The 18,851-nt window shown below is 42.0% G+C and overlaps 1 protein-coding gene across 6 annotated transcripts in view; it reads right to left on the bottom strand.

Moving 5' to 3' along the window:
* Window positions 1–18,851, bottom strand: part of stac (C2 and C2B_Munc13-like domain-containing protein staccato) — a 2,073,982-nt gene that overhangs the window by 154,906 nt on the left and 1,900,225 nt on the right. The window lies entirely within an intron of this gene.

Raw genomic sequence — 18,851 nt, 5'->3', positions numbered from 1 at the left:
GTGTGTATATAACCCTAATAAGTCGGTTTCTGTAAGCCCGTTCTTTAAAAAGTTGTCTTCATTGCTTGTTGACTATGGTACCATAATTATTTGCGGCGACTTTAATATTAACCTTCTTGTGCTTGATTCAGTATATGGTAGGTTTCTGGATGAAGTGGCTAGCTCTGGTCTTTTTATAGTTAGCACCGTAGAACCAACTCGGCACGGTAACAACAGTGTTTCTAGCCTTCTTGATTATTTTATTGTTTCTGATCTCTCCCTCGTTTTGCTGTTCGACCAAATATCTTTCATTTCAGATCACGATCTAATTTTCTGCACGCTAGATATTCACTTTAATGACCCTAACGTAGGAAGTTGCTTTATGTACAGAGACTATCGCTCGCTTGATTTAAATGCATTGTACCTTGAAATGGAAAATATAGACTGTCATAATTGTTGGTATTACCAGGATGTTAATGATAAGCTAGCATTTTTGAATGGCACACTTTTATCAGCTTATGACAAGCACGTTCCAACCCCCTGCAAGAAGTTAAACCCATATCTTTGGTTTAACTCCAGAGTCAAGGAAGCCATGAAGGCTCGTAAAAAAGCGTATAAACTTGGAAGAGGTATCGCACTCAACCTAATTGGGACTTATTTCGTGCAGCGAGAAACCGATCCACTTTAATTGTTAGGAAAGCAAAACAACGTTATTTTGAGAGGAAACTTGATCCCTCCCTTCCTTCAGGCTTACTATGGCGCAATATTAAGAGTCTTCGAATAAGATGTAAGGATACAAAAGAATGTACGTTAAATGCTGATAGTTTGAATGCGGTGTTTTTATCTAGTGTTCGTATAATAGTTCCACACCGCAGTTTGTTCCGTATCCTTCTGTCAAATACTCTGACGTGCCTTTCGAATTCTCAACTGTATCGGAGCGCCATGTCGCTAAATGCCTCAATAATATAAAATCTAACGCTGTTGGCGAAGATGGCTTACCTATTAGATTTTTGAACGCTCATTATTAATCATTGTATTACGACACCTTGCTTCTCTAATTCGTGGAAAATTGCCTACCTACGTCCCATTGCAAAAAATAAGCGCGCCTGTTCTCCGGGTGACTTTCGTCCAATTAATGTTCTTCCCGCCTTGTCGATAGTTTTCTAGTCAATAATGGCTGAACAAATTACGGCTCACATTACAGCAAAAAGTCTACTTTCCCCTTATCAATCTGGGTTTAGGGCAGGTCATGGTTGTTCAACAATTATGGTTAAAATTATGGACGACTTGCCTATGGCTTATGACAAAGGTGAAATATCCCTCCTATGTTTACTTGACTTCTCTAAAGCGTTCGCCTCTGTTGATCATTTATTACTTTGCTCTAATCTTACGTATTATTATGGATTTGGTAAAGCTGCTATTTGTCTTATGAGGAGTTACTTAACGGATAGGTGTCAAAGAGTCAAGATTGGCGAAGTGTCATCAACAGTCAAAACCATAACTTGTGGCGTTCCTCAAGGGTCCATTCTAGGTCCACTGCTTTTTAATGTATTTATAAACGATATATTTTTAGCCTGTCGGCATGTAAGTATGCATGCATATGCTGATGACGTTCAGATGTACCTATCTGGTCGTTTGGATAATATTAATGCAATAAAGGTAAAGCTGAATGAGGATTTACTAGCTATATCACGATGGTCTACACGAAATGGCCATCAACCTAACTCAACCAGTTTTCAAAAATAAAATAAATCTTACTAGTATTCCTTATATTAATTTAAACAACAACTCTCTTCAAATAGTTGAAAAAATCACCAACTTGGGCTTCGTTATTAACACAAATTTAAGTTGTGTAAACCACATAAGTTCAGCTGTAGGCAAAGTGTATGTTACTCTACGTAACCTGAGGCAGTCAGCACCATTTACTCCAATTCATATTCGAAAGAGGCTTGCCCGTCAAATTATTTTGCCTACCCTAACCTACTCTGAACTAGTATATAACAAGCTTGACTCTCAGTCGGCGCATAAAGTTGATATTGCATTTAATGAAATTACGACTTCTGTATATGGAATACGCAGGTTTGACCACATATCTGCATGGAGAACATCGCTACTGGGATGTGAAATCGCTGCCTATTTAAAAGCCAGAAACTATATATTTCTATTTCGTTTAATGTATACGAAAACTCCAAATTATCTTTATGAAAAAGCTATCTTTCCACAATCGGAGCGCTGTCTTAACCTCATGTTGCCATATTTTAACCTTAAGAACTCTACTAGAATGTTTTTCATCAATTCTGTTAGAATTTGGAATTCAATACCTGCTGGCATAAAAGGCAAATTGAACGGAAGTAACTTCAAGGATGTCCTATATAAATAGCTTTTCGCAAATTGAACCATTTACATAATGTACTTTGTACTTATCTTTTGTTACGTGTTTTAATATACTTATTGATTGATTTAATTTAATTTATCGTCACCTATTTTTAACTATTTTCTGGATCTGAGTGTTATTTTTCTGTTGTGCAAAAGGAGATGTAAACTTACTGTACTAATATTTTAGAAATAAAATTGAGTTATCTTGTTTGGGTGATTTTCCGACAGGGTGGATAAATGATGTATATTGGAACGATTTTCCGTCATCCCTTGTCAAATTTGGTTTTGAGACAAACCGGTTTCGGCGTTGTGCCATCATCAGTGTCGATTTTCGTTCTGATCTGTTGTTGTCGTTTGTCCTGTATTTATAGTTCGTAGGTATATGAGCAGGTATTGTCAAATTGATGCTTGTGTATATTTAGTTATGTGTACGTGCTGTGTGTTCAATCAGAACCGAGGGTGGTTTACTAATCGATTTGTGTGGCTGACTGGGGTAGGTAGAAATCTGTGATTTTAGTCGTTTGACCTTCTTTGTCGGTTTTTTGTTTTGGTGTGTTAATTGTTTTGTGTTTATTTTTTTGTTGTGTGTTTGTCTGTTGTACCTGTGTGATTAAGTTGTTTCCTGTAAACAAGTTTTAAAGGCTCGAATATTGTGTCAGAAATTGTGTTTATCTGTTCGTTTATTATTCTACCGTCGAATGTTTTCTGTTTGTAGATTTACATGTTTTCGAGTACGTTGAGACGTCGGCCCTTTTCTTGTATGTGAAGAACTCTAACTGTTTTATTGATGTTTGCTGGGGAACACCCATTCTCGACCATGTGATTCGCGAAGTTAGACTCGGGTATAATGTTTGGATTCCGTATTTTTTTGTTGTAATCTCTAATATGTTCTCTGAACCTCGTTCTTATTTGCCGTCCTGTTTGTCCTATGTAACTATGCTGGCATCCGCAGGTAAGCTTTTATACGCCGTGGCTGCTAAACGGATCCTCTGAGTTAGTGTTAGTTCTTAGTTTTCGCCCTAGATTGTTCGATGTTTTGAATGCTGTGTATTTTTTAAAGAAGTTTGCCAATTTATATGTTGCTTTTCCAGTTTATGTCATAGTCGTCCAGCTATTATTTTCCTTTTCATTATTTCTTTTTGGTTCTCCATTTGTCCTTATGAGCTTATCTACTAGTGCTTTTTTATATCCGTTGTTTGCAGCGATATTATATATGACCTCAAGTTCTCTCTTATATGCCTCTTGTGTAAGAGGTGTTCTTTTAAGTCTATTTACCAAGTCCCTTAATGCTGCATTTTTATGCTGCTGAGGGTGATTTGAGGTATTGTGTATTATTGTGTCGGTGGCCGTTGACTTTCTATATATGTCATAGTTAAATCTTTTGGCTTCTTTATCAATATTTATCGTGAGTTCTAGATAGTTGATTCCTCCTTCTTTTTTGGTTTCCATTGTAAATTTTATATTTCCGTGCTGCTTGTTGAGGTACTCCAGTACAAGCTCTTCGTTATTAGTAGTTAAAACGCATATTATGTCATCCACGTATCTAACATAAAATGACACGCCTAATTTGGACTTCAGCTCCTCTATGTACTTTTCTTCCAGATTTTGCATGAACACTTCCATAAGAATTGCTGATGTGGGGCTTCCCATTCCAAGACCGTTTGTTTGTCTATATATTTTATTGTTGAATTGAAAATAGTTTTGCCGTAAAGTGGTTCTTAGCGTATTTGTGAACCGAAGGTCAAACGACTAAAATCACAGATTTCTACCTACCCCAGTCAGCCACACAAATCGATTAGTAAACCACCCTCGGTTGTGAATGAACACACAGCACATACACATAACTAAATATACACAAGCATCAATTTGACAATACCTGCTCATATACCTACGAACTATAAATACAGGACAAACGACAACAACAGATCAGAACGAAAATCGACACTGATGATGGCACAACGCCGAAACCGGTTTGTCTCAAAACCAAATTTGACAAGGGATGACGGAAAATCGTTCCAATTTACATCAAATAAAATTGAATTGAATTGAAACTCGGCCTTAGATCTCTTCGAAGATTATCGCGCCTTACATTTATTTATTTTATATTTATTTCTGTATGTATGGAAGCATGTTTCGGCCTATAGCTTCAGCCGCCGTGGTATGGAGGTAGCGTGGTTAATGAGAGAACTTTTAGAAAAAGTATCGATAGCGGTAGTCGTATAAAATACTCGGATCAAAGTATCGATGCTAGTACGTCATGCTCAGTAAAATGTATCGAGTTTACTCGATCCAAGTGAGTACTTCGGAGCTTTTACGAAAATAGAAGAAACTTTTTTTAAAAAAAGATCGTATGTTTTGAATTGAATAGAAAACAAATAAGGAAGTTTAAGTTTGGACTAACCCGAATATTATATACGCATTTGTGTGCTCTTACATATATTTTAAGGATACATTTAAAGAGAAAGGTGACGAACACTAAATGATTTAAAAGGTTTTTTATCGACTAATGGAGTTTATAAAAAAAAGATTTTTTAGTTACATACATATTTTTAATACGAGTACTTTCTTACACTGAAAGAAAAATACTGGTAAAATCAACCGAAATAAAGATCAATTCAAGGTGTGATGGTAGCGTGCTCCGCCTATCACACCGTATGCCCTGGGTTCAACTCCCGGGCAAAGCAACATCAAAATTTTAGAAATAAGATTTTTCAATTAGAAGAAAATTTTTCTAAGCGGGGTCGCCCCTCGGCAGTGTCTGGCAAGCGCTCCGATTGTATTTCTGCCATGAAAAGCTCTCAGTGAAAACTCATCTGCTTTGCAGATGCCGTTCGGAGTCGGCATAAAACATGTAGGTCCCGTCCGGCCAATTTGTAGGGAAAAATCAAGAGGAGCACGACGCAAATTGGAAGAGAAGCTCGGCCTTAGATCTCTTCGGAGGTTATCGCGCCTTACATTTATTTTTTTTTTTAAAGATCAATTCAACCGAAATTTCTGTAAATTTTTATCCATCGCAACAAGATGTTGAATCAACTGCGCACAAATCGTTGATTCGTAATTGACCGTTTTAGTAGTCAAATGAACAAAAAACGTTGTTGCGACAGCTTTGTACAAAAGTACCTATGTTGCCATATAAATATGTAAATAAATGTAAGACGCGATAACCTCCGAAGAGATTTTAGGCCGAAATTCTCTTCCAATTTGCGTCGTGCTTCTATTTAATTTTTCTTACAAATTGGCGGGACGGGACCTACTTGTTTTATGCCGACTCCGAATGACATCTTCAAGGCATATAAGTTTTCACTGAGAGCATTTCATGACAGAAATACACTCGGAGTGCTTGCGGAACACTGTCTAGGGGCGACCCCTCATAGAAAGTTGTCTTCTAATTGAAAAAGCTTGTTTCTAAAATTTTGATGTTGCTTTGCCCGGGGTGTGAACCCAGGGTCTTCAGTGTGGTAGGCGGAGCACGCTACCATCACACCACGGCGGCCGTCATATAAATACGTAAATATGTGATTAAATAAATATGCATGCTTACTACATATACATACATATGAATATAGAAATGAAAATAGTAGTCACAAAACTGATTCTCAATTCTTTCAGTTGCAGCTCAGTTCATTCTCAATTTCTTCTCTCGTATGTAATTGCCACACTTGATTGTTTCGAATAAAACTTGTAGTATAAATGTTTGACGTAACATTTTAAAAAGGAAACTTGTAAGTTATAGAAAAGTAAAGAATCAAATCGCAGGAAGGTAATTCACCACTGGAGTAACTTTACATGTAATTCGGCAAGTTTAATTTTCGTAACACTTTAAGTTGAAACGATTCCAAAACAACTCAAACTTTTTATTTTGCCGGACACGTCAACATTAAAAAAAGATGTTTTTTTTTTGTTGTCTTATTAGATTCGTTTGCGTGAGTGAAAATTCATAAAAACTTGAACAAAATGTTACTAACTTTGGAAAAATCCTGTTCGTTCAAGCAAAACTTTTGCAACAAGAGGGCGCAATTTTGCATTTCGCTTGGACGAGAAGTTGCAAAATTGTACCCGATAGATAGGTGTCCCGGTATCTCATAATTTTTTGCACAGTAAATTCAAAAAAGGGTTTTTTGTTTTGTATTGGTAACTGAAAAACTAGTTTTCTATTGTTTCCACATTTTGTATGTTTTTTCGATTTGATGGTTTTCTTATTTTGGTGTTTTTTTTTTTTTTACAAGTGGCACCATCGTCATAAGTACAAAGTAGAGAGCGGAGCATGGTTCAGTTATGTACAGGTTGGCTCATCTCATCAGCTGATTTTATTTATGTCAATGCATGGTCGAAGGGATTGTCAAAAGGAGATGTCAAACTCAAAATGAAACCAACACATTGGCAACATTTTACTTACACATACAAAAACTGCTAAGTTTTATGTTTCCATTCCATACCATTCGCACCAACACCAATACACAGATTTTGACAATTTGAACAGACATATTTTGTTGCTTTACAGATGAGCCAACCTGTATATAGTTGAACCATGGAGCGGAGTGAGCATAAAATTCTCTTTGAAATTTGTTTATGTATCTATTGACAGTTGATCGCCGCTGGAATGACCTGTAATATCAAGTTGTGTTAACAGAAAAATCAGTTATATTGATTAGGAAATTGGCAATTTTACAAAATTTTGTTAACTTAAGAGCGATAATTTCTCTTCTGTTGAAATGACTAAACTAATTTGTTCGCTTGACAAAGAACTAGGTCGAATTAACCATATTTCGATCAATTACACCGAATCTCCGTTAAGTGAAGAACAACAGAACCGATTTGTTGATTTTACTAGCACCATTTCTTTCAGTGTATTATTTTGTAATTATTTAATTTTTTTTTTATTATTAATATTTTCCTGCTTTGTTGTACTATGAAAGATCTATAATTTTGCTGTACTAATAATTCTTTTTAATAAACATAAACATAAACATGTGTTTGAAACCTAATAAACATGGATTTTAATAAGACATGCACGCCGACCGCCTTGGTGTGGTGGTAGCTTGCTCCACCTACTACACCGTGAGTTCACCCCCGCGCAAAGCAACATCCAAGTTTTAGAAACAAGTTTTTTCAATTAGTAGTAAGTTTTTCTATGCGGCTCGGCCCTCGGCAGTGGCTTTGAAAGCACTCCGAGTGTATTTCTCTCGAGAAAAGCTTTTCACTGAAAATTCATCTGCCTAGCAAATGCCGTTCGAAATCGGCATGAAATATGTAGCACGAAGCAAATTGGAAGAGAAGCTGGGTCTTATTCTCCTCGGAGTCCCTTGAACCCTTTTTCTTTCATTAAACGTTTTGTGGAGAGATTAACTAAATACGAGTATGAACACAGATCTAATATCTTTCTTATATGGAAAATCGGCTAATCTTGCAAGCAGCGTCATAGACGCCTTGATGATGTTGAAAGCCATCTATTTCTTTACTTTGCACTGACATATCTATACTGGTTGTTGTTGTTGTAACAGTGCTTCGCTGCATTCAATAGGAGCGCACGCTCACAAATGGTCACCAATATCCTCTAACGGGAGGGATAGGTTAGAGTTTAGCCTGTTAGAGTATTCAGATCAAAGTTGAGCTAGATTGACGCGCGTCTCCATAGTTTGTTCGATTTCCCCTTCTTCGAGCTCAGAGTATTTAACTTTAAGAACGGGGTTCGCCGGGCAATTCATGTCATGGAGGTCCGCGGCCTTTTTGTGATATCACTGAGTACCTTTTTTGTTGCTCTTCTACATACTGCTGAGATCTCAGTGTCGTATTTTCTCATAATGCTTGTGGAGATGACTCCTTAAGACCCTGAGGACAGGGTCCTTTAATTAGATGTCTGTTGGAATGCCCAGGTTTCTGTGTAATCAGCAGAAACTGTTTGCTCAGCATTCCATTTCCCGCCCTAATGGGGAATACTGTTGTTGTTGTTGTAGCAATGCTTCGCCCCACCTAACAGCCGCGACCGATCACACATTGTCATCAATATCCTCTAACGGGAGTCCAAGGAAACTTGCAGTTTCAACGGGGGTGGACCATAAGGAAAGGGGTGTTAGAGGTGTTGGTTCCAAATTACAATTAAAGAGATGGTTGGTGTCATGTGGGGACACATTGCAAGCGGGGCATACATTTTGTATGTCGGGGTTGATTCTGGATAGGTAAGAGTTTAACCTGTTACAGTATCCAGAACGAAGTTGAGCAAGAGTGACACGCGTTTCCCTGGGGAGTATGCGTTCCTCTTCCGCGCGAGTTTTGGATACTTTTCTTTAAGTACTGGATTCACCGGGCAATTCACAGCTTAAAGGTCCGACGCCTGTTTATGGAGTTCACCAAGGACCTGCTTGTGTTTTTTCGCTTTATACGGCTGGGTTCTCAGGTGCCGTATTTCCTCAAAATGCTTACGGAGATGACTCCTTAAGCCCCTAGGCGGTGCTGGTTCATCAATCAGATGTATGTTGGGATGCTCAGGGTTCTGGGTATTCAACAGGAACTGTTTGGTCAGCATCTCATTTCTTTCCCTGATGGGGAGTATTCTCGCCTCATTATGCAGATGGTGTTATGGGGACATAAGAAGACAGCCCGTGGCAATTCTGGGAGCAGTATTTTGGCAGGCCTGTAGCTTCTTCCAGTGGGTAATTTTTAGGCTTGAAAACCATATGGGTGACGCGTAGCACGTAATCGGCTGGCTAATTGCTTTGTATGTAGTTATGAGCGTTTCTTTATCTTTTCCCCAGGTACTGCCAGCGAGGGATTAGAGGATTTTGTTACGGCTCTGAATTCTCGGAACAAATGCGGCTGCGTGCTCACCAAAATGTAGATCCTGATCAAACGTCACACCCAAGATTTTGGGGTGTAGGACAGTCGGAAGCGTAGTGCCATCGACGTGGATGTTCAAAATGGTCGACATTTGGGACGTCCATGTTGTAAATAAGGTCGCGGAAGATTTAGTCGGTGATAATGCCAGGTTTCGCGAGGCGAAAAAACTGGAGAGGTCAGCGAGGTAGCTGTTTATTTTATTGCATAGCTCATCGATCTTTGGGCCTGGGCCTGTGGCCATTATTGTGCAGTCATCGGCGCAGGAAACGATTGTGACTCCTTCCGGTGGTGAAGGTAGCTTAGATATGTAGAAATTAAACAAAAGTGGGGATAGGACACCACCCTGTGGCACCCCTTGTTTAATTCTCCTTGGTTTTGATGTTTCGTTTCTAAATTGCACCGATGCCTGCCGACCACCCAGATAATTTGCGGTCCACCTTTTAAGACATGGGGGAAGGGTAGACCCTTCCAGGTCTTGCAGTAACGATCCATAGTTGACCGTATCAAAAGCTTTTGATAGGTCTAGCGCTACGAGTACTGTTCTATGGTGGGGGTATTGAGTTAAACCGCAATTTATCTAGGTGCAAATGGCTTTTAGCGTGGTGGTAGTGCTATGGAGTTTTCTGAAGCCATGCTGATGAGAGGCTAGCTGCAAATTTGCTTGGAAATAAGGGAGCAAAATGGCTTCAAGCGTCTTTGCTACTGGCGATAGGAGAGATATCGGACGATACGACTCTCCTATGTTAGCTGATTTCCCAGGCTTTAGTAGCGGGACCACCTGGGCCATTTTCCATTTCTCGGGTATGATAAAGGTGGAAAGAGACAGGTTGAACACATGCGCTAAATATTTGAAACCCTTTTTCCCTAGGCTTTTAAGCATCGGCATGGCTATGCCGTCTGGGCCCACTGCTTTGGATGGTTTAGCGCGACCAATGGCGTCCTCAACCTCTTTAGCGGTGATGGTGATTGGTGACGCGCTGAATTTGTGTTAATGTGCGTGTCTGTTGGCTCTCCGTCTATCTTTATCGACCGTAGGATGCATTATATATTGTCGGCAGAAAGCGCTCGCGCATTTTTTCGCATCCGACAGCACTTTGTCGCCAGAGGCGATGGAAACTTTGTCTTTGTGCTTAGTCGGATTCGATAGGGACTTTACGGTGGAGCAAAGTTTACCCACACCGGTAGAGAGGTTAACACCTCTTAGGTGCTCCTCCGATTTCGCCCGCTTGTGTTCATCCACAAGCAATCTGATGCGTTCGTTTATATCCCTTATTTGGGGGTCGCCTGGATAAAGCTGTCTTATAAGGTCACGTTCTCTCGCTAAGTTTGCGGCCTCCGCCGGGAAGTAGGGCCGGATTTCGGGAATTCTCCCGGCGGGAATGAAACGTGCCGAGGCGGATTCAATGACCCTACGTAAGGCACGCTCCCCTTGGCGGGCATCAGTCGGGATAGGGAGGGCAGCAAAGCGGTTGTCTGTAAAAGATTTATATTCTTCCCACTTTTCTTTTTTGAAGTTTATGTAAGTGCGTTTTTCGGTGACGATGAAGTGGGCGGTACGCTCGAGCGAAATAAGTATAGGCAAGTGGTTGGATGCCAATGTTACCATCGGCTGCCAGTTGACGCAGCTTACGAGTTCTGCGCTCACGATTGAGATATCTGGCGAACTGTGACAGCTTCCTACCATACGTGTGGGGCGTCTCCGTTTATTGTGCAGAACGTCGTTTCTTCTATTTGATCCGCCAACATCTCACCCCTACTGTCCGCCCGCAAGTTTGAGTGCCATAGATCGTGATGGGCATTGAAATCGCCTAAGATAATGCGATTGTTGCCAGTGAGTAAGGCTCTGATATTAGGGCGGTATCCACTGGGGCAACAGGTGGCAGGAGGGATGTAGATGTTGATGATTTCTAGGTTTGCATCGCCTGACCGGACATATAGGCCTTGACGTTCTAAGACATTGTCCCTGCGGTCGATGCCAGGATCAAATATATATTATTGCACAGAGTGGTGTATGATAAACGCGAGGCCGCCTCCATTTCCGCTCTCGCGATCTTTCCTGTGGACATTATACCCAGAGCAGGTCTGCAATGCAGATCTTGCTGTGAGTTTAGTCTCTTGAACCGCAGCAATGCGGATGCTGTGCCGCTTCATGAAATCGACTATCTCCGTAATCTTCCCAGTTAGTCCATTACAGTTTAACTGCAGGATTCTGAAGTGCATAAGGGGAGACGTCGCCACTCTGGGGGTAAGTGACGGGTGACTACGCCTGGGTTGTGGAGGGCCAGGACGCAATTGCTGTTGTGGCCCTGGCTCTGGGCGTCCTTGGGCAAGCATTGGGGTACCCGGATGATTTGGGGTTGCGACCTGGCAACATGGGGCGATGAAACCCGTCGTGGGGTTGCCGTCGCGGAGACCAGAACATCTAGGAAAATGTCACCACCCAAGGCAGGAGCTGGATTGGGCGGATGTCGCAAACATATATATTCTGTGCTGGAAAACGGTGCAAACGGAGGTAGGTACTAAGAGTCTGCTTCCCTGACCTACACGATTACTGCCGGAAAGAGGGGGGGGGGGGGAAGAAGACGGGGGCAGGGGCTGATGATCAGCATTGCTACCGACTCTACTACGAAAGTAGTAGTTATGAGTGGTAGCAGCTGTTTGAGTTGTTCGCGCCGTGGGGCGCGAGCAGCAACGGGTACTTATTGTGGCTTGCTGAGCAGCGGGGCTGCTGGAAGGTAGTGAGGGCGCTTAGGCGTAGACTACGGGACGCCCTTGGGCGTGAACAGCAAGGAGCCACAAAAGATTTATAAAAGTTACTTGGACGTCGGGTTTCGGGATCAAGCCCAGAACAACCTGTCCGATGCAACCATCCCTTACACGAGACACGCTGAACAGAGTATGACCGTCCCAAAAAGATTCCGTTCCGGCAGATGCAGCAAAACCATTTCTCAGGACCGGGGTCAGGAGACCGACCCGGATTGGATTCGATGCTCTCCCGAAGTAAGAGAATATGGAGCAGTCCTGATGCAAGGAGCTGCTGGGAGGATGACAATTTGTAGGAGGGACGCAACAAATTAAATGGGGTCACACTAAAGTGACAGTCCTTGGTCGGGAAAAATCCCGAGTCGCTCCGGTACATAGAACCGACTGCTTTGGGAATACTCTCGCTTCACTATGTAGGTGGTGCTCTTTGGACATAAGAAAACAGCCCGTATCGATTCTGAGAGCGGTGTTTTTACAGGTCTGTATATTTTCCAGTGAGTAACCTTTAGGCTATGCGACAATATCGGGGACGCGTAGCATACAGGCGGCCGGCCAATTGCTTTGTAAGTATTAATGAGCGTCTATTTATCTTTACTTCAATGGCTGCCGCCAAGACATTTGTGTATTTTGTTACGACTCTAGATTCTTTGTAATTACAGCTGCGGATGCATGCCCGCCAAATTGTAGATCCTGTTCGAAGTTCACACCCCGTATTTTTGGTAGTCGTTTGCGTAATGCCATCGACGTTGATGTCCAATATGGTAGATATTTGTTTTGTGTATGTTCTAAAAAAACCCGCCTAAAAATCATAGGACGGGGACAATGTCTGGTTGCACGAGGCGAAAAAACTGGGAAATAAGGGAGATAGTTATTTCTTTTATTACATAGCTCATCGATGAGGGACCTGTAGCCATTATCGTGCAGTCATCAGCTTAAGAAACAACGGTAACCCCTTCTGGTGGCGAAAGTAGCTTCGACATGTAGAAATTAAACAAAAGCGGAGATAGTACACCACTCTGTGGCACCCTTTGTCAAATTATTCTGGGTTTAGATGTCACGTTCCGTCATTGTACCGATGCCTGCCGACCAGAGAGATAACTTGCGGTCCACCTTTTGAGACAAGGAGGAAGAGGGGACCCTTAGAATTCTTGTAGTAACGTTTGATAAGTATATCTCTTCTGGCAGTATATATGTATTGGCAATTTTGTTAAGATTAAAACTGTCTATATATAATACCAAGATCATATTTCCGCAAAGTAATATTAACGGCTTTCGATTAACGGTCTCCAAAACTTTTAAGGTTTATTTTACTTAATGTGGGTGGCGCCACGCCAATTTAACAAAATTGTAATAAATATATATTGTACCCCGCAACTTTTTTTATCCACTCGCCAGGTTTGGTTAGGTTGAACTGACCGGTCCATTAGGACCTCACATAGACTGAGTAAGTTCGTTGTGTTACCAGAAGTTTGTTTTAACGACCAAACTGAAAAACCCTATCAAAACCAGGACTTATGTTATGAAATAACTCCGTCCTCTTGGAAAATACAAGAAGCTTACTAGGATTTAATCCACTTGCTGCTTCTAGATGTGACAGCTGTATCACTCCTAATAGCTGGAGTCATAGCCTGGCAAGCCCAGGGCACGAGCATAGAACGTGCTCGATCGTTTCCTCCTCCAAGCCGCACTTCCTATATCTGCTATCACTGACCAAGCCTAATTTAAAGGCATGTGATGCCAGAAGGCAGTGCCGTCAGAATACCCGTCATGAGTCTACAGTCCTCTCTTTTTAATGAGAGAAGCAACTTTGGTAAGACCTGCACATAATTTTTGACACTTTCAGACCCGCGCTTGAACCCACGCCTTTCCTGCTTGCTGGATCATGTGCACCTCTCGCCTTTGGTTAATTTCGCCCAGTCTAATTGGGACGTCTATGGAGCAAGCTTCAAGGGATGCGCCCTTTTTAGCTAGTCCATCTGCTTTTTCATTCCCATCTATTCCCATATGCCCTGAGACCCAATATAGATATATGCTTCTCCCTGTCCCGATTCTCTTCGGGACTGTTTACACTCTAACATGCATTTAGATGCTGTGGTATGCGAGATTATTGCCTTAATTGCTGCTTGACTGTCAATATAAAAGTTAACACGAATGCAGCTTGGGCTATTTTCTTCCATGGTTTCTACAGCTTTGGTTACGGCTATTATTTCCGCTTGGAAAACGCTACAGTAATCCGGCTGCCTGTAGGATATGTTTATTTTCGGATCAGCACAGTATACCGCAGACCCTACTCCTTCGCATGTATCGCCTCGTCCGCCATTTGAGAACCCTTGCGCCAACCGTCCACCTCCATTGTGGCCTTAAGATCGCCCTCGAAGCGCAGATAGGGAATCAGGTAGTCTGTTGGTCTTGTGATTGATGACGCTATACTACTATGGCCGTATGGTCGGCGCTCAAGCTGCCCTGAGGCTCATAGCCTGGTTGCTGTTGATAAGCTATGTTCTTTGCTACCAGGTCTACAGGTGTAATGTGCAGAATGGCATACAGTGCAGCTGTGGGGGTTGTTTTCAGGGCTCCCGCAGTGCTAAGCAAAGATAGTCTGCATACCCCCTCTAATTTTTGAGGTAGGTTGCTTTTTGTGTGGCTTTCCGCCAAGCAAGATCTCCATAGTATAGGATAGGGCTTACAATCGCTGTAAAAGCCAACGAGAAAGAGAGTGCGATAAGCCCCACGTACACCCTAGTATTCTTTTACATGCATAAAGTGCCGTTGAAGCCTTCTTCACCCTCTCCTTCACGTTGAGCTTCCACGACAGCTTACTGTCTAGGATGATTCCTAGATATTTTGTGCAAGGATTCTCCTGTAAGGTCACCCCCCCCCCCCCTAACTTGGGCCTGGTCCAATTTGGGACCCTGTACCTCTTTGTAAACAAGACTATATCCGTCTTATCCGCGTTGACTTTCAACCCCACATTTGAATATGAATATCCCGAAGCGCCCGATCCATCAAAGAGCTAATCGTTGGAAGGCACTTTCCACTTATGACAAATGCAACGTCATCCCCGTAAGCCGTAAGTTTTACGGGTCCCTTATCAAATCGCGTGAGCAGTTGGTTGATGACCAGCGTCCACAGAAGAGGTGATATCACCCCTCCCTGCGGCGTTCCCCTGTCCACTGATTTCGTGGCCTCGTACAATACACATTGTAATCTTCCTGCAATTTAACATGCAGCAGATTCCTAGAGCATATTCCTTATATTCCAGGGCTTTCTCTACGCTTATTACAACCCTATGCAATGCGGTATCTACCGACTTGCCTTTGGTGTACGCATGTTGTGTAGTGGAAAGCAGCTTTTCATTCATGTTGGACTTTATGTACACATCTATCAGCCTCTGAAATGTTTTGAGCAGAAATGATGTTAAGCTAATGGGTCTATAATCTTTGGGATACACGTGACCGATCTTCCCCGCCTTTGGTAGGAAAGCTGCACGAGCAGCTCTCCAAGAGTGCGGTACATGATTCACTCTTATGCACTCATCGAATATTATTTTAAGCCATTCCACGACCGCCCTACTTGAAACTTGTAGCATGGCTGGGAATATACCATCTGGGGCCGGCGATTTAAGCTTAGAAAACGTCTTCACTGTCCATTCGATCTTGTTATCGGTCACAAAGTCCGGCACTACCCGCTCCGTGATCGAAGAGTGAGTGCTGTCTGTTGGCTCTTCTAAACCATCTCCCGATGGGAAATGTGTATCTAGAAGCACCTCAAGGGATTCCTCACTATTACGTGACCATTCCCCGTTCTCTTTCTTTAATAGTTCCTGGTCTATATTTCTCCTTGCTAGGACCTTTCTCAACCGTGCTGTTTCGCTGGAGCACTCTATGTTCGTACAGAAACTTTTCCATGAGATTTTCTTCGCCCTGGAAATTTCGCACTTGTAGATCCTCAGTAGATCCCTGTACTCGTACCTACACGCTTCGCTTTCAGCGGTCTTTGCTAGCTTAAACATTTCTTTTACATGTCTTCTTAGAAAACTCTGCTCATTGCTCCACCATGGCGGCTTTGCTTTTCCTCTGAATCTTCTTAGAAGGCAAGCTTTGTTATACGCAGTCATAAGCGTTCTTGTTAGGAATTCATTAGACTCCTCCAGTTCGTCCACATTGGCAACCTCTTTGGGTTGTCCCAGTTTCGTTTCTACCTGTTTCTGGAATTTAGTCCAGTTTGTTGACCTAGGGTTTCTTAAGGTTCCTCCCTTCTCTACCCTCTTTAGGGGGATGCTGAAGCTGAAATACGCATGGTCGGAGAAGGATGTTCTATCAAGAACCATCCAATCATACTTTGTTATATCACGCTCGGAGCTCAATGTAATATCCAGAACATTGCTGGATGTTGGACCAATGTATGTAGGGACATTTTCCCTGTTGGCTATCTGCAAATTGGTTTGCAGGATGTAACAAAGTAGAGATTCGCCTCTCTCGTTCGTATTTGCTCTCCCCCACGTGCGGTGCGCATTTGCATCAGCGCCTATGACTAACCGTCCTTTGCGCCCTTCGTCCTGTACTAGACTCTTTCACTCCATCGGTGGAACCTCCGCAGCATGGGCCATGTAGCAGGATGCCAGGATAAGTTCCAGCTCATTCCTTTGCCCAACGGCCACCACTAAGAGGTCTTCAATAGTGTAATTAGGCAGCATATATGAATGCAGCTGTTTCCTTACCATTACTACAGCTCGCACCCGTCCTTCCGTTTGCGAATATTAAACGCCAAATCCGCGTGCGCTAAGTTCAGAAACCTTTCCTCGCGATGAGAGCCACGGCTCCTGGATCAGTGCCAAGTCAAACGAACCCCCCTCAAGGGTTAGGAGGAGCTCGCTCGACGCCATTATACTGTGTTGGAGGTTTATCTGTAGGACTCCCAGCACCATTGGGCTGTTTGTCCCCCTCCAGCACCTTCGTCGTGATGTCGTCGTCCTCTCCTTGGCCTTTTGGTTTAGAGTGTTCTAACCCCCTTCAGCCTCCTGTAACTGTTGTGCCGGGTGTTCCTCTGTGCGATTCACAGCACCATCTGGCTATTGGTCCTCTTCTAACACCTTGGTGGTTACGTCGGCTACCTCGACCTGCCTTTTTCCCTTAAGCTTTTTAAGTCCTTTTCGACTTCGCCCACTTCCAGCGTGTTGGGATTTTATCCTCGGGACTTCTTTTCCTGAGTCGCATATAAATTTTGCCTGTACCGAAGGACATTTTTCCAAGCTGCGTGTACAATATATCCTCCGCCTGCTTGTTTATTTGGAAGATGTAGAACTGACCTTCCTCCGTAGGCCGAGATACAGTAAGTACCTTCCAATCCTGTTTCGTTATGTTCGGATTTTGATTCTGCAGAAGTCGCAGTGTATCCTCCGACTTCATCACGCATGATATCAATACCTTAACTTTTGGTACCGTGGGGATTTGCGCTTTATCCACCACCTTTCTTTTACTTAATGTGGGCGGCGCCACGTCAATTTAACAAAATTGTAATAAATTTATAATGCGCCTCGCAATTTTTTATCTACTCGCCAAGTTTCACCACTTCATCAGTATTTGTTAAGGCATTGTTCCTTTTCCCCATTTTTGAAAGAAGACGTGGATATAATCTGATTTCGACCATTTTCAATATCAATATATCGCCGACGATGCTGTAAAAGATGCGAACTCCATCCACCAAAATTTCACAATAAAACGAAAAAGCTCTATTGCATTATAAGTTAAAATGTATTGGAATTTTCTTTAGCTAGCAGCTTTTTATTATCTTGTTGTTAAGTTGAACGGGGAGCTTTTATCGCATATTCGACGATCTCAATTTATGCTCAAGTTATGGTGTTAATGGACTGAACTTTATTAATCTTAAACATGTAGACCATCGGCACTTGGTGAAGTATCGGGGAAAAGTATCGAGGTAAAGTATCGATACTTTACTCAGTACATGGAAAAAAGCATCGAGTACGAAATACTCGAGTATTTTTTGGAAAAGTATTGATACTACTCACTCAGTACTCGTATCGTTCTTTCACTAAACGTGGTCGCCTACTATACAGAAGATCCTCGGTTCAAGCCCCGGAAAAAGCAACATCAAAAAACTTTGGAAAACGTTTTTTTCAATGCGGCCGACCCTCGGCAGTGGTTTCACAAACACTACGATTGTATTTCTGCTATGAAAAGCTTTTCAGTGGAAATTCGTCTACCTGAAGATGCCGTTCGGAGTCGGCTTAAATACTTACCTGTAGGTCGCATCCCGCAAAATCGTAAGAAAAATGGAAAGTAGCACGACGGAAATTGGAAGAGAAGCCCGGGTCTCCTCGGAAATATATCACAACTATTTGTTTATAGCTTCAACCAGTTGATGGAATCGAAGAAAATATCGCAATTTTAAGGTATAAAAAGTAAGAAGAAAATAAGAGAAAGGAGATTTAAAAGAGAGTGGAAGGAAGAGAGAAAAAATGATGGGGAAAGAAAAAAATTTAAAAATTGTGGTATGGGGAGATTTTCTAATAGAGGAATGAGGGATCTATGAAAAAAGAAGGAGAGGGGTAGAGGGTGTAAAAAAGGATAATGAAATTATAAATGGTAAAAATGGGAAAAAGGGGAAGATTAAATAATGGGGAAGATCAATAAAATCTTATATACTGATTGTTTGACTTTGAGTAACGGGAAGGCATGCGTTAAATTACACCTTCACAACGCGACGCGACGGGTATCCTGCTAGAATTAAATATAAATTCAAAAATAATATTTTTTTCCAAAAAAACAATTTTTGGTAATTTCATCTATAAAATAAAATGTTTCCGCTACAAAAAATGCCTAATGGCAGAAATAATCATGATGGGTTTCCCCGAGATTAATGTTGCCCGGAAAAAACTT

The sequence above is a fragment of the Eurosta solidaginis genome, chromosome 1, assembly GCF_040869045.1.
Source record: "Eurosta solidaginis isolate ZX-2024a chromosome 1, ASM4086904v1, whole genome shotgun sequence".
In the NCBI taxonomy this organism is placed as follows: domain Eukaryota; kingdom Metazoa; phylum Arthropoda; class Insecta; order Diptera; family Tephritidae; genus Eurosta; species Eurosta solidaginis.
Note: the sequence above shows the minus strand (reverse complement) of the source record. Positions and strands in the feature narration are given on the sequence as shown.